This window comes from Lipotes vexillifer, unplaced genomic scaffold (genome assembly GCF_000442215.2).
Source record: "Lipotes vexillifer unplaced genomic scaffold, Lipotes_vexillifer_v1.1 scaffold518, whole genome shotgun sequence".
Classification (NCBI taxonomy): Eukaryota; Metazoa; Chordata; class Mammalia; order Artiodactyla; family Lipotidae; genus Lipotes; species Lipotes vexillifer.
The window spans coordinates 5,252,087-5,267,223 of record NW_006780945.1 but is presented as its reverse complement, the minus strand read 5'-3'; positions in this window follow the sequence as shown (position 1 = coordinate 5,267,223).

Below are 15,137 nucleotides of genomic sequence, written 5' to 3'. Positions count from 1 at the left end.
CTTTCCCTATATATCTCTGAAAATCTCTTTTCCCTATATATCTCTATATATCACAGCAGATGAGCACTGCAGGACTGTGATTTCTCTGTTGAATCATTGCTCATCTCTGTTCTGAAGATGAGATGAATAGGTGTAGCATCTTTAGTTGAGAAAGTCCACTTTCCCTCTATTAACTACCCGCTGTGAGAGTAGTAAACACTTCCCAAGCCCTACTCCCTCAGATGTAAATGGGAGCTTGGGAAGCTACTCTGAATTACTCAATGTTCAATATGTATTAGATCTCCTTACCGAAGTCTCCTCAAGAAGACAGAGGGGCATCTAGGCCTTGCTAATCAGAGTGAGGTCAGTGAGGTCATGCGGCACTGGCCGCATCTGCTTGTTAGAAATGCCAAATCTCGGGTCCCGTCCAGAACTATTTGCACATCATTTTTATTTAAAATTCCCCAGGTTATTCAAATGTACATTAAAGTTTAAGAGATGTTAGTCTAAATAATCCATATTTCCAGCTATCTTAATCGTAGGTAAGGCAAAATGATGTAAACAAATAAATGGATTAACTGAAGAATGGACACATGAATTTTGTCATGATGAAATGGACAGATGCTTCCATGAATATATAAATGCGTGAATGAATAAATCATTTTCCCTGAAATAGATAACCAAGTTTATAGAGGGACTGGGTAGTTTTATTAAGATGAAATGAAATCAATTATGTGAAACTCATTACTAAACTGTAAAGAGCTATACAAACGGACAGTGCAGCATTAATAGTACAAGCCATCTGGTGACACATTAGTGACAATACATAGAATCCAGTAATGCATTCTCAGAGAGATGCTCTGACACTTGCGCTCATTTATTTGGTACAGAGCTTAAAATTCTCAGCCTGCATTGGTAAAATGCACGGGAAAGTGTACTTTAAGGACATTGGTTGGTGACTACACAAGTTACTGTATTATATGAGAATTTCCAAGTATTGTTTCTTCTGTGTGAATTGAAGAATATTTTCCTGTGAGCATGCTGTCTGTCTCACTCACACACACACACACACATTTACACACGTTCCAACAAATACAGTCTCTCCTCCATCCCGGTGAGCATAACCCAGTATCCCCATCTTGGTGGACAACAGAAAAATCTGGGCTTAAGAGTGTGGTTGATTGAAAAACGTCAGTTTGATGAGGTGACGTTTTCAGTCCCTTGGGATAAAATGTACATACTGTTCAGTTCAGAAATACCATGATCTTCAAAAACAAATCATTTCTCCTGATGTGATGTGCGTCAGGGATTCATTGGGCAAAATTTAGTCCAGAGATATAGATCAAACTGCAGTAACTCTTTTTAGAGATACACAGCTTACGTTGATAGATTTGAGGACCACTGGACTAAGAATGGACAAAGTAGCAAACAATAGTGTGATATGCCCAGCAGTAAAGATGAAGAAACAGGGCATTTCAAAACTGGCCTTGATTACGTTAAGTGGTCAGGTGCGTATTAAAGAGCATATATTCAGGGCGTTTACACTTGAGCTATGGTTTAGATTTCATTCAGTCTGATAAATGGATGAGCACTGTTTATCTCTCATACATTGACAGTTGGCTGAGGAAGGAACCCAACTTCACAATACACTGAAATAATTCATGTTAGCAAATTCTCCAGGATATTTGTAAGCGCGAGAGAATCCTGTAGGGATTGGAAAGCAGTAACCCAAAGACATGGCTGGACATTTGCAGTCGATAAGGGTTAAGAATGGAGACTGTATTTCAGTTGGAAACTAGCATCCCATATTTAAAATATAAATATGTCGTGCATCTAAGAGCACATATTTTAAATGAAGGTACTGCCTTTATAGCTATGGAAAATATCAGATTTTTAGCACAAAAACATTAGGTAAATTGAACACATTTACTAGTCTTCCGAAATTATACCGAGTACAATAAAACACTTATAAAAAGACAGAGTTAATAATTCATACTGCAACAAGTAAAATCCACAAATATGAGAAGCAATTTGAAATATCAGAACTATTCAAAATTCAATGACATTTTGCCCCTCTCAGATTAACCACATTTAAAATTTACCTCTGACCAGTGCTAATAAAGGATGTAATAAAGCTGGAGAAGTTATTTAATTCTGTTAACCCTTTAAATTGATTCAACCATTTAAGAATGCATTTTGAACTGCATTTAAAGAAATAATAACCCCTTTCTGGGGAATCATCTTAAAGAAAGAAAAAAATATATGAATTGAATGAATAAATAAATATCATAGAAGGGACAGTTCTTTCTTACAGAAGAATTCTATTAATACATATAAAAAGATGGAAATGGAGTATCACCATTGAGCAAACACCACAATAATTAAGGTTGCAGACAAGATCTACAATGAATACCAAAATCAGTGAGCATATTTTGGAGGGGAACAGGATATTTGCATAGCCTCAAAGTATCTTCCCCAGGATATCTGTTATATGATCTTCCCCGGTATACAAAGTATACTGGGAAAGTATATAATAATTGTATATAATAATTGTACAGTGGATAAACACAGCAGAAACCACCATAATTCAGAGATCAAGGCTAACATTACCAGTAGTAACACAAAACATCATATTATAATGCCTAAGAAGGGCACAACTTTACTTCTGTGGTGTCTTTGCCAAAGATGCATAACCTCTTTCTGAGCAAGAAACAAACAAACAAAATTTCAGTCAACCCCAAATTGAGAGACTCTCTACAAAATTACTGACCCCTAAGCATCAAAAATGTCAAAGTCTGAAAGACAAGGACTGAGACTTTGTTACAGATTAGAGCCAACCAAGGAGACATAAAAACTAAATATGATACAAGGTCCTCAATTAGCTAGTGGAATACAAATAGGACATATAAAGAACTGGCAAAATTCAAAGAAAATCTGAAACAACTGATGTTGTTTCCTGGTTTTGATCATTTTAATATGCTATCTAAGATGCTACCATTAGTAGATGCTGAGCAAAGTGAGATGGGCATTCTCTGTATTAGTTTTGCAACTTTTCTGTAAGTTGAACATTAGACCAAAAATAAACGTCAAACAATCGAGCTACACTATGATTTCTCAGATTTATGTCTCACTAAAAATTGGTCTTCAAAATTCGGATAAAAAACTCTAAAAGAATGCAGAAGGGTCAAAACAAGTGTTAGAATGATGGCTATTCAGGATATTCAAGGTAATGAATATAATTTTATATTGTCTCTAACTTTGGATATAATTTGCATGGGGCCAGATCATGTCTGAGCGTGGCTACTGGTATTTCTTCGACGAAAGCTAGGAACATCTACTGGTAAAATCTAGTGAGAATTTTTGGAAAGGCATATATATCATTCACAGAATCACAGTCTCAAAGACTTTAAGTTGGGCAGGGACCTTGGAAAAGCTTTGGCCAATAAAATATTTCACACGAATAATTGGCCAATCACACTTTACCCTAGATATACTCTATACCCATACATGCCCTCATTTTAAGCATTATCTGACTTTACGTTCATTTCCTGAAATGTGTCACATGCAACTCTCCATCTAAACCATATGCCTCTGAGATGCTTTTCATTCATCTTTAAATTTCTTCAAAACCTACTGTTAATTGTTATATTGTCATCAGGGACTAGCTCATTAAAATTAAAAAAAAAAAACCTGAAAATAGAATGTAGGTGTTAACCTAGCATTATGTACATTTCCATGGAGAATCCAGCGTTAGGCAATTAATTGCTAATAGTCGAATGGCAGGCTGCCGTAGTATTTGGTTGATATAGATTATTGAGCGGAGGAGTAATTATTTCAGGTTAACCTCAAGAACACGTAAATACATAATAAAAAAGCTCACATTGCTCTCTTTTTGCTGAAAATCTTCCCTTCCCCACCCCCAGCCCAGGCCAGCAAGAACGCAGCCATAGAATGACCTATTCTGTAGGAAAAGTCAATCCTGGAACATTACAGTTTATAAAAGCAGAAATATTTCTAAGAAAGCACAGCCAAAAATCAATTTATTTCTGTTCCCTCAAAAGTAGCCAGTGCTTATTTTGTCTGGTTAAAAAAAAAAGTGAGACGTATATAAGTGAGAGAGAAGAATGGGTTCTCACAGCTCCATCCATTCTCCTTCCCAAATGCATAGGTGATGCTGCTTGGGTACGTTTTCTTTAGTTACCTCTGCTTCTATAGCTGTGCTCTGGGGCATTTTCTAGTAGATTTTGCTGACACTTGGCCACACAGCTTTAATGAAAGTCATGTCACTGTCTAGGAGAGATCAAGAGAAAACCTGACCTTGTGTTGCTTAGGTTTATACCATTAAATGGTGATGCTTCTGTTGGTTGACAAACCACATCCCCCAGCTGCCATGGTGTTCCTTTCTTTGGTCAACACTCTAACCTTACCAACTTCCTTTCCATTCCTCTGCTCCAACAGAAATACTCTTGCCCCAGGCCTTTCACATTTGCCATCTCCTCTGTCCGGAATGATCTGCTTGCTCTTCCCCTGGCTGGCTCTTTTCTCAACCTTCAAGTTCAGCCCAAATATTATTTCTTCAGACTGGTTCTCTCTGCATCCTTCTCTGTAAAGTAGCCCCCAGTCCCATCTTTAGAAGTAGTCTTCTATCACCAAACACGATATTGTCAAAGGGCTTGTCAATTCCAAAATCATCTATTTAGCTTTTATATTTTTGGTTTAGTCCCCCCATGAGAAAATAAGCTTCATAAAAATAGAGGCCATGCCCCATTACTCTATTTCAGACACCGTCCTACCAGCAGCTCTGTGGAGTTGAAACTCTTACTCTTTTATAGTTGAGAAAACATTTCCGAGGTTAAAGAATATGCCAAGGGCCGTACAGCTAGTGAATGGCAGAGCCAGAATTCAAACTCGGGCAGAGAGAATAGAGCTCTTAGTCACTTTATTAAACTCTCAGGATTCAGTAAAATCAAGTACGTAAAACACTTAGCACAGGTTCTGACTCATAGCACTTAATAAATAATATTTGATCTCATAAACTCTTCAAAATCATCCCAGGGGAAAAACAGTATACTCTATCTCCATGTAATAAATAAGAGAATAGTTGCTATTCAAAGAGGAGAAATCATTTGCCCAAGAAAGCAGTACAGGTAGTGTTCAACTCACCCTGGTGGTCCAGGTCCTTCCCGGGACACTTAATATCTTGTAAACCAGGACGGGTGGTCGGTCAGCCAAGCAGAGTCCGTATTGAAATCAGCTATACTGAATTCCAAAACTCATTCTATCTTCCTCCCAATATTATAGTAGACAGGCTTGTGCTTCAGGATCTATACTGAAGTTATTGAACTGAATTGCTTCCCTTTATTAAGACGATGGGCAGCAGCTCCTTGGAAATACTGGGAAATTTGAGACTGTCGTTTTAAGACAGATAAGTGAAAGCAGTCTAGGATAAAATCAATCCTTAGAACCCTGAAAGTTGTAATTTGCAAGTACAACATTAGGTACCAGCGAACAGCTGGCCGCACCCCACAGCCATAGGAGCTTCCATGCCGAAGGAACCTGGTTGATTGCTTTTATTTATTATTTTTTAAAAAATAAATAAATTTATTTATTTTTGGCTGCCTGGGGTCTTTGTTGGGGTGCGCGGTCTTCTCATTGCGGTGGCTTCTCTTGTTGTGGAGCACGGGCTCTAGGCATGTGGGCTTCAGTAGTTGTGGCACGTGAGCTCAGTAGTTGTGGCTCATGGGCTCTAGAGAGCAGGCTCAGTAGTTGTGGCTCACGGGCTCATTTGCTCCGCGGCATGTGGGATCTTCCCCGATCAGGGCTCGAATCCGTGTCCCCTGCCCTGGCAGGCGGATTCTTTACCACTGCGCCACCAGGGAAGCCCCTGGGTGATTGCTTTTACATCCCCAACATTCAACTGATACCTTTTCAAAAAGAACAAGAGGTCCTGTGAGCTCTGTCCAAGCCTACCCCAGGACGTCATATAAACGAGCACAGTAACTCCAGACAGTGAAAGACAGCCTCATCACACTCCCTCACGGCTGAGTCTCAACGTCACCATCAAAGGGACATTATGGATGAGGAAGGTTTTCTTGGACAAGGGATTGAGATCTTCCACTGCTTTTTGAAAGATCGAAGAACAGAGAAGGAGGAAGCAGGAAATTATTTTTAAAAAATGGTGTCTGGATATTAGCAGTCCGTGCCACTTAAGTTATTTGTTAATATCCCGGCAAGATGCATTAAAGACTTCAAATCATCCTGTTTGGAATTCTGCAGCATGACTAAACTTTGAGGATCAAGAATATAGTCCAAGAGCACTGTATGTCCAGATCAATTTTCCTCACTATTTATAAGCACAGGATAATCTCCAAATCTCGGATTTGCTTACTTAGGAGCTATCAAAACACTCACTTTCTGAAGGATAGTCAGTGCAGTCAGGTTCTGGAAGCTGATCTGTAAGCGGCTCTGCCTCCGTGGATTATCCCCGGCATGCAGACCTTTATGTTACATGCTGCCCCATCATCCTCATTCTGACCCTTCTAACATTTTTGACCCTAGGCTTTTTTATGCAGATAACAAGCTCTTCCTATTTGAAATCTACCAAAGAGTTTGGAATTCCAAGATTCCCAAGGTGGTTAGGTTCTTAGGAAAAGATATTTAGAATAATTATATAATTACCAATCACTCAACCAGTCTTTGCTGAACACGTTTTAATTTGTTCCAGCACTTTTTAAGACTTTTTGCTTTGGGACTGTTAGTTTTGGATTATCCCATAAAGAAATGCATCATATACTTCTATGGTTATTTCTGAGAAAACTGTACGGTATAAGGTGTTCAAGAATATAACCTACAGTTAAATTAATATGTAAATAAATATTCAAAAGTTGGGGGCAACAAAATCATGTTGTATATATAGATATGTGAAATAGATTATATGTAATATTTGTTATTTTTGATGCAAATGTATTAAAATGTGCTATATAGTTATAGTATATGAAAATAGAGTACAACTGCTTTTTATCAGTATATGTGAGTTGGAGAAAAATTCTAAAATTATTATGTAAAATGAAATAAAATATCATATATTTTCCTTGAAAATCGTTTATATCAGCCAATGTATAATATATTATGATTAGCATTCTTAAAATGTTAACTAAGGCCCCTAGAGTAGAGATTAGAGTTAACTTGTATATATACACATATCACTGTTTATGCTGAACTGTTCTGAACATATAGTAGTGTACATATAAATTAAAAATTGTTGGGAATAAATATCAGAGAGATTCCTCTTTTCAGCAAACTTTAACAGGTTTACTTTCACTTTAGTTCTGTCCTGATCTGTATGCAGACCACTACAAATCTGTCTGGAGATTTCAAAACATTATATATTATTCCTTCAATCTTAATTTCATCAGCACCTACTGGTATTTCTCAAATCAGGACTGACTTCGAAGAGACAAGCCTATTTCTGCATGTGATTTCTCAGTTCAGTCACTCATAGCCTGTGACTTGCAATGAGACCTGGTGCCTAAGGATGTTTTGCAATTCATGAGCTCCTGTATAGACCAAGTTGAAATTCGCCACCATCACTCTTGATCAAAAGAAGAATCTAAATAAAATTTAACCTTACCTTGAGTGGGTGATGTGAAATTCAACCTTAATCGCTTTCAGGGCTACCACCCTCCACCAGAATAAAAGTGAGAAAAGATTCTCTTACACGGTCCAGGATGTTGAATAAGGCTCTCCAGTCTTAGGTGCAAATGCAGTGAATGGAAATATGGTCAGTCTCCAAGCTGGTCCTTTCTGTCATAGCCAGCGTTGCCAGCATTTTCCATGCGCAAGAGGATCTATGTCATAAATAAAAATATCAATCAAATGTCCAGCAAATGGGAACAATCTACATAATTGAAAAATATTTAAATACCAGCATTCAATGTATATACGAGTGATTGGCCTCCTATAACGTATAATTGAACTCTTAACCCAAGTAACTACTAGATCATTAGAACTACTTGTTTCTTTCTTTCTCCCAACCCCAAAATGAAACCTGTTGATAGTTCCCTAAGAAAATCAGCTAACCAGAGGGGCCAAAAATCAGATTATTTATACGTACCATGTATGGACATTGAAATGAAAAGTTTTTCTATACTTTGTAAAAGATGATATCAATGCAAGTGTATTTAAAATTATTTTTCTGTTAACCTTGAATGGTTACCCAGAAACAGGTATATTTTTTAAAAGGGAATTCTGAAAAATAAAACATTTTGCAGACATTCTTACAATTGGTATCCAAAGCAAATTAGGAAGACACTTGGAAGGAAAGTAAAATCATCCTCTTCTGACTGAGGAAACAACAGGGCAGGTTCAACATTAAAAAATATAGCATAATGAACTTTGTGAATGAGGGAAGACAAGGCTTCCCTTTGACTTTCAAATTTAAAGAATGTATTCTGAGGGCTATAAATACAAAGGAATCTCTGAAATGAGCAGAAAGCCAGACACGTGAATGTCACAGTCAGCAGGCAGAGACAGATTTGAAGAGATGCAGAAAATATCAAGACTAGCCCTTCAGTTTGAGTCAGCAGGGATTAAACACTAGAGAATCTACTACACCTAGGAGCAGCACCTTGTACACTTTTTTGTGTGTGTGTGGTAGGCGGGCCTCTCACTGTTGTGGCCTCTCCCGTTGCGGAGCACAGGCTCCGGACGCGCAGGCCCAGCGGCCATGGCTCACGGGCCCAGCCGCTCCACGGCATGTGGGAGCTTCCCGGACCGGGGCACGAACCCGCGTCCCCTGCATCGGCAGGCGGACTCCCAACCACTGCACCACCAGGGAAGCCCCACCTTGTACACTTTTGATGCAAACTTGCAGGAAGAGCACAATTTGGGAGGTACAAAGTGTTGGTTCTCTTTTTATATTTTCCATTTGTGATGAGTAATGAGTGATGAGTAATAAAAAATGGCATTTTTTCTTGGATTAGACGTTACATGCATTGAGTCTACAGCTATGAGTTTACTGGCCCTCACAGCAAGTTTGTTGCAGGGTGAGTTTTATTATCTCCATTTTACAATAAAAGAAGCTGAAATTGAGGTGAAACGACTTACCTCACGTCCTGTCCTCTAGGACCCTCATCCAAGGAAAAAAAAAAGAAAGAAAGAAAGAAAGAAGGAAATATGTCGAGGAGATCAAAGAAGCAATATTTTCAGCTCAGACTTGAAAAGCTTAGGACATTATTCTGTACTCGTCAGAATCTTGTGCTATGGGTTTGTTTGATTTTTTAACTTCCAAGGCTCAATAAATAAAAATTTCTGTGTCATTGAACAGCTATGTACTTCTTTCAGTATCTCAGCTATGCCTATAGGAAGACTCTGTCTTTTCATTCACATTAACACTATCATTCTAATAGTAAGTGAGCGTAACTAACCTGGCTCACAGGTAAAGCAACTGGCAGGAAATATATTCCCTTGCTAAGCAAATCCTTTATAAAAAGTTATAGAAGTGACAGCAGGTAGCATGAAAACTATGATAACTGGAGGAAAAAGTAGCAAATTTTAACTTACTCTCTAGAGTTTTCAAATCAGAACATTTTGGAAGAAAACAAGAATGAAGTTATTAACCCCCCAAATATGTATTTTTCGTGGCGGAACACATGCATTTCTAAATTGCCTTTTAAAAGGGCTTTACTAATTTACACTATTCCTGAAATATATGCCCTGATTTCACTAAATTTACACATAAACTTAGTATACCTTCTCTAGTGAGGTGTCTGTTCAGATCTTTTGCCCATGTTTTAATTGGGTGGTTCATTTGTTGTTGTTATTGAGTTTTAAGAATTCTTTGTGTATTTTGGAGTGAAAAATTTTGACATGATTCTCAAGACTGTGGTCTATGGGGTTGATTAACATCATTTAGAGGCTAGGAGATACCATTCTATTCATAACTGATGTAAATCTAATAACAGAAGTAATTCCTATTTACATAGATCTTGCATGTCTTGTTGATACTATAAAAGGACCCCCTAAATTCATGACCAAGCTCTTTCTGGGGGAAGCGATCAAAGTATGGTTGTGGGTACCCTGGATGGAGAATTTCCCTAAAGCTAGTTTCTGATGGCTTTGTAGTATATTTTCAAGAATACACATTTTTTTGAAAAAAAATTAAATAGATTTTCCTATATCATTCACTTTTTTTGTTTTTGATTGGAATTGATTTTATATTACTTTTCTACAGTTTGGAGGATGAGTTATTTATGATAAGGAAAATAAGAGCCTGAGACATTTAGCGAATTGCAGACTGAGTTAGAACAGCCACTGTTATGTTCATTAATATTATTTTTTAAATCGTTTATGGAAGCAGTTTCTTTTAGGTTGAAGCTGCTGTTCCTCATGTAAAACATTTTAGAAGTTGAAGGTTTTTAGTCAATTCTCACCAAGGATACAAAGCAAACTGGTTTCAAATTCTAATAGCCAAACCAATATAGCCTGGATTTCTGAGTCTGGGAGGAAGAAGAAATACATTCTCTATGGCTCTGTACCTATTGATCTGTGATCATCAATTAATTTTATGTAAGTATGTATTGAGGATTGAGAACCAGGCAATTCTATAATTGAACACACTCTCTGGTAAGAAAAATAAGAAAAAAAAGTAGAAAAGAGGCAGAATTTGGCAGCTTTTAGCATTCATTTTTGATACTTAATGTCTGATCAAACCCAAGCAATGACCATTTCCCAAAACTTAGTCCAAAAATATTTCATTTGGCAAAGCAAAGTCATTAGCATAGCAGTGGTAGTTTTCCCCCTGGAAGCAATTAATGGCTCATGTAATTGTGGGGAGTCCCCTCACCAAAATCATCATCAATGACATTTCTGCCTTTCCTTCATCTATAGGGCAGACTCTTGAGAATTATCTCAAAAACGGTCACTCCAAAATATACAAAGAATTCTTCAATCTCAACAAAAAGAAAATGAACAGCTCAATTTTAAAAATGGGCAAAAGATCTGAACAGACACCTCACTAGAAAAGATATGCAGATGGCAAATAAGCATATGAAAAGATGCTCTACATCATCTGTCATTAGAGAAATGCAAATTCAAACAATGAAATGCCACTATACACGCCTATGGCCAAAATCCAGAACACTGACAACGCCAAATCCTCGCAAGGATATGAGACGACAGCAACTCTCATTCATTGCTGGTGAGAATGAAAATGGTACAGCCACTTTGGAAAACAGTTTAGCAGTTTATTACAAAACTAAACATACCAAACAATCCAGCAGTCATGCTCCTTGGTATTTACCCAAAGAATTGAAAACTTATGTCCACAGAAAAAAACACTGCACATGAGTGTTCATAGCAGTTTTATTCTTAATTGCCAAAATTAAGCAACCAAAGATATCCTTAAGTGAGTGGATAAATAAACTGTGGCACATCCAGACAATGGAATATTATTTAGGGCTAAAAAAAATGAACTATCAAGCCATGAAAAGACACGGAGAAAACTTAAGTGCATATTACTAAGTGAAAGAAGCCAATTTGAAAAGACTACATACTGTAAGGTTCCAAGTCTGTGAAATTCTGAAAACTGCAAAGCTACAGAGACAGTAAAAGGATCAGTGGTTGCCAGGCAGAGAGGGGAGAGAGGGATGAATAGGCAAAGCAGAAAGGGTTTTTAGGGCAGTGAAGCTATTCTGTATGATAGTGTAACGGAGTGAACCCTAAAGTAAACTATGGACTTTGAGTGATAATAATGTGATCATGTGAATGTAGGTTCATCAACTGTAACAAATGTACCATCTGGTTGGGGATGTGGATAGTCAGGGAGGCTGTATATGCATAGGAGCTCTCTGTACTTTCCACTCAATTTTGCTGTGAACCTAAAACTGCTTTAAAAAATAAATTCTACTGAAAAAGAGAGGGCGAAAAACCATCTTCACAATATGTTCATACAAGACAGAAGTGCAAGAGGATGTTACTGGGTTCTCCATCAATATGAGTCTTAAGAGGAAATGACCAGATTCTCTAAGGCCAAGTGCTTTAAGCAGATGTATCCTTCTATTATCCTTGAGTCATTTAAAAATTCCTTTTATTTCCTCAATCTGTGCCCTATTGTGTCGAAGAAATAAAGGACTAGTCAATAATTCAGAATCATTATAAACCATTAATCATTCAGATTTATTAATCAGCAAAGATACAATAGTAGCACTTCTAATAAGAGAACCAGGCAATGAGCTATAAGCACGTTGGAGCCTTTATTCTGGTGATCGCTTATCCATTTCTCTGGAACAGATGCAGTCAGCTTCTGCCTTCTCCTCATCTACATGCTAATAAAGAGTTGGCAATGAGAAGGAGTTTGTAGATAGAGGATATTAGAGATTCAAATGTATTTTCACATTCTCCTGAAAAGGAATTTTAATACTCAACCTACAGGTTTTGGTTCTAAAACCTGGGCCTTTGGTGCAACTAAATTTTTTGCATTTGCTACTGCTGCTATGGCACTCCATCCATTTCCAGAATTAGCAACTCTGAGCAAATTCAATTTTTTTTTTTAAACTCCTCTGGTCAAAACTTACACGGCGAGTTAGAGTGAAATGAAGAATTAGAACAGTTATTTGTAGTTATATCTACATTTTAGAAAAATAAACTTTCCTAGAGGGAAAAATAGTGACTTAAGTTGCCTCATTTTAGGGATGGCCTCTGTTATAAGATACGGAGATCATTTTCACTAAAATGGAATTTTCCAGTCCTGCTTGTGGAGAGTATGGGGATGGTTATTCTCATAATGCTGATGTAAAGACATTCCAAGGACTCGAAGGGCCTTTTGAGTTAGGCACATTGTAAAATAAAAGTTAGCATCATTTTAATAGTGAAGCATAATCGTATTTTTCTCAAATTATTAATATACAAAATTACAGGCTTAAGTGCTTTTAGTGGAAGGATAGGGAAGTGAAAGTCAGTAAACCCTCACCCAAAATCTTAGCCTCAGCACCAAAGTAGGCGATTCTCAGGAGCTTGCCTGAGAGTGTCTGTAGGGCTCAAGAACTCCTAGGAATCTCCTAATGACTTTTCTCAGTCTGAGATTCCAAGGTGGAGGATTATCAAAAGTTCAGCTGGAACACACATTCTGCTTCAAACATTCTGTCTAGCTATGCATCCCCTTACCCCTCCTTCTTTCCAGACTTACCAATTGGACTCCAGCGCCTGCCTTTCATACACTCCAACCTGGAACCTTATGTGTGGGCAAATTCTGGGAAATGTAGCTCCCTGCACTGAAGAGGAAACCTTAGAAGGAACTGGTGGTGATGCCCAGTGAAAACAGAAAGTCAAGGTCACGCACCACGATAGTACCTCTCCAACAGCTATTTCTTTCACTTTGAGCATCTCAATCCAATATATCTCATACATATTTTCAAAAGCAGTTGCAAGCCTGAATTACTTATTTTACTAATGCTTATAAGAATTTGGAATTTAAATTGAAAGAAAGAAAGAAAGACAGGAAGAAAGAGAGAGAGAGAGGAAGAAATTTAGAAAGGAAGGGAGGAAAGAAGGAAGAAAGAAAGAAAGAAAGAAAGAAAGAAAGAAAGAAAGAAAGAAAGAAAAGAAAGAAGAAAGAAAGAAAAAGAAGGAAGGAAGGAAAGAAAGAGAAGTTTGGGTTTACTAAGCTTCTTGGATGTACAGATTATTGGCCTTTCATTAAAGTTGGGAACTTTTTCACCATTATTTCTTCAAATATTTTTCCCCTTCCACTCCCTCCTCTCCTTGTGGGACTCCCATTACACATATGTATGCCTGACAATGTTCTATAAATCTCTATATATGTCTGTCTCTGTTGATTCTTTTACTGATTTACCTTCAAGTTCACTGATTCTTTTTTTTTCTGCCTACATGAATCTATTGTTGAACGTATCTAGTAAATTTCTCATTTTCATTATTCTACTTTTCAAGTACAAAAATCATTGTTTCTTTTTTATAATTGCCATCTCTTTAATAAGAGACTCTGTTTATTGAATCATCGTCTTCATACTTTCCTTTAATTCTCTAAACATGGTCATCTTTAGCTATGTGGACTCATCTGAAGTTGTTGTTTGTTAAATTCAAAATCTAGGGCACTCAGACACAGTTTATATGGATTGCCATTTTTTTCCACTGGGTATGAGTCACATTTTCTTGTTTCTTTGCATGACCTTTTGTTGAATATTGCATATCTTAGATAATATTGGCTTTTTCCCTCCTGAGGATTGACGTTTGTTTTCTTTATAAAATCTGTGACTTCTGTCTCCCCCCAAAGGTGTAGCTGCTGATGTTTTTACTGTTGTATTTGTTTCGTTGTTATTATTTTTTGTTTATATGTTAGAGCCTGCTTTCCTAGGGGTAGTCCGCTGTCTGCATAGTTTACTATTCAGCCAAAGCTAAGTTAGAGGTTATGCTCAAATACCTCAAGCCAGTAAGGTTTTCCACTCTCTGATGATAGGTCTGTGTATGAGCTGAGGAGTGTATTCAAAAAGACTGTATTAAGTTTGCCATTTTTTACTTTTTTCTGTCTCATTTGAGAATGTGCACTGGTACCATAGACCAGGTATGTGTAAGTGGCTTTGGTCTGCTCTGATCTCTGCTGCACACACACAGCCTCTGGCCACCCCTGGATATGTAGAAAGCTTACCAAGCCCCCTATGTGTGCCTCCCTTTACTAGAATTCCTTGTCCAGCCACTAGCTATTCACATTCAACCTAATAGAGCAGCTGGCCCTCTCTTTTCACTTGCTATCAAGATTTCCACTTGAATTAGTCAGGGTTTTCCAGAGAAACAGAACCAATAGGATACACACATACACATATAAACACACACGCATATACTTGTATATATATTTGCGTGTGTGTGTGTGTGTGTATAGATATGTAAAAAGAGCGTTATTATAAAGAATTGGCTCACATAATTATGGAGGCCAAGAAGTTTCACAATCCGCCATTTGCAAGGCATCTGAGACCCAAGAAAACAGTGGTTAGCCCCAATCTGAGTTCAAAGACCTGAAAACCAGGAGTGCCAATGGTGTAAGTCCTATTCTGAGGGCAGGAGCCAGACAGAGAGAGAATTCTCCTTTCCTCCACCTTTTTGTCCTATTTAGGCCTCCCTTCAACAGTTTAGAAGATGCTCACTGACAC